The sequence below is a fragment of the Mizuhopecten yessoensis genome, unplaced genomic scaffold (assembly GCF_002113885.1).
Source record: "Mizuhopecten yessoensis strain PY_sf001 unplaced genomic scaffold, ASM211388v2 scaffold716313, whole genome shotgun sequence".
Lineage (NCBI taxonomy): Eukaryota > Metazoa > Mollusca > Bivalvia > Pectinida > Pectinidae > Mizuhopecten > Mizuhopecten yessoensis.
The window spans coordinates 696766-698963 of NW_018480054.1; positions in this window are offsets into that span (position 1 = coordinate 696766).

Sequence of the window (2198 nt, forward strand, 5' to 3'; positions counted from 1 at the left end):
TAGCTGTTTCTACTTATTGTGGCAGTCTCTAGCATTTGTTGTGTTTAGCTATTTCTACTTATTGTGGCCTTCTCTAGCCTTTGTTGTGTTTAGCTATTTCTACTTATTGTGGCAATCTCTAGCATTTGTTGTGTTTAGCTGTTTATGCTTATTGTGACAGTCTCTAGCCTTTGTTGTGTTTAGCTATTTCTACTTATTGTGGCAGTCTCTAGCATTTGTTGTGTTTAGCTATTTCTACTTATTGTGGCAGTCTCTAGCCTTTGTTGTGATTAGCGATTTCTACTTATTGTGGCCTTCTCCAGCCTTTGTTGTGTTTAGCTATTTCTACTTATTGTGGCAGTCTCTAGCATTTGTTTTGTTTAGCTGTTTCTACTTATTGTGGCAGTCTCTAGCCTTTGTTGTGTTTAGCTGTTTCTACTTATTGTGGCAGTCTCTAGCCTTTGTAGTGTTTAGCTGTTTTTGCCTATTGTGACCGTCTCTAGCATTTGTTTTGTTTAGCTGTTTATGCTTATTGTGGCAGTCTCTAGCCTTTGTTGTATTTAGCTGTTTCTACTTATTGTGACAGTCTCTAGCATTTCTTGTGTATAGCTGTTTCTACTTATTGTGGCAGTCTCTAGCATTTGTTGTGTTTAGCTATTTCTACTTATTGTGGCCTTCTCTAGCCTTTGTTGTGTTTAGCTGTTTTTGCCTATTGTGACCGTCTCTAGCATTTGTTTTGTTTAGCTGTTTATGCTTATTGTGGCAGTCTCTAGCCTTTGTTGTGTATGCCTGTTTCTGCTTATTGTGGCAGTCTCTAGCATTTGTTGTGTATAGCTGTTTTTACTTATTGTGGCAGTCTCTAGCCTTTGTTGTGTATACCTGTTTCTGCTTATTGTGGCAGTCTCTAGCCTTTGTTGTGTATAGCTGTTTCTACTTATTGTGGCAGTCTCTAGCATTTGTTGTGTATAGCTGTTTCTGCTTATTGTGATCGTCTCTAGCATTTGTTGTGTATAGCTGTTTCTGCTTATTGTGACCGTTTCTAGTAATAGGCAGTAAGCAGTATACAGTAGACAGTAAGCAGTAGACAGTAAGCAAAAGGCAGTAAGCAACAAATATATAGCAAACAGCAAGCAATAGGCAGTAAGCAGTAGACAGAAAGCAGTAAATATATTGCAAACAGCAAGCAATAGGCGGTGGATCTATAGCTGGCAGTACGTAGTACAGCTGGCAGTACCCAGTATAGCTGACAGTACGCAATAGGCAGTGTATCTATAGCTGACAGTAAGCAATATGCAGTGTATCTATAACTGATAGTATGCAGTTTAGCTGACAGTACGCAATAGGCAGTGGATCTATTGCTGGCAGTACGCAGTATAGCTGGCAGTACGCAGTATAACTGGCAGTACGCAAAAAGCAGTGGACCTATAGCTGGCAGTACACAGTATAGCTGGCAGTACGCAATAGGCAGTGGATCTATAGCTGGCAGTAAGCAGTAAAGCTGACAGTTCTCAAAAGGCAGTGGATCTATAGCTGGCACTACGCAATAGGCAGTGGATCTATAGCTGGCAGTACGTAGTATAGCTGGCAGTACGCAATAGGCAGTGGATTTATAGCTGGCAGTAAGCAGTATAGCTGACAGTACGCAATAGGCAGTGGATCTATAGCTGGCAGTACGCAGTATAGCTGGCAGTACGCAATAGGCAGCGGATCTATAGCTGGCAGTACGCAATAGGCAGTGGATCTATAGCTGGCAGTAAGCAGTATAACTGGCAGTACCCAAAAGGCAGTGGATCTATAGCTGGCAGTACACAGTATAGCTGGCAGTACGCAATAGGCAGTGGATCTATAGCTGGCAGTACGCAGTATAGCTGGCAGTACGCAATAGGCATTGGATCTATAGCTGGCAGTAAGCATTATAACTGGCAGTACGCAATAGGCAGTGGATCTATAGCTGGCAGTACACAGTATGGCTGGCAGTACGCAATAGGCAGCGGATTTATAGCTGACAGTACGCAGTATAGCTGGCAGGACGCAATAGGCATTGGATCTATAGCTGTCAGTAAGCATTATAACTGGCAGTACGCAATAGGCAGGGGATCTATAGCTGGCAATAAGCATTATAGCTGGCAGTACGCAAAAGGCAGTGGATCTATAGCTGGCACTACGCAATAGGCGGTGGATCTATAGCTGGCAGTACGCAGTATAGCTGACAGTACGCA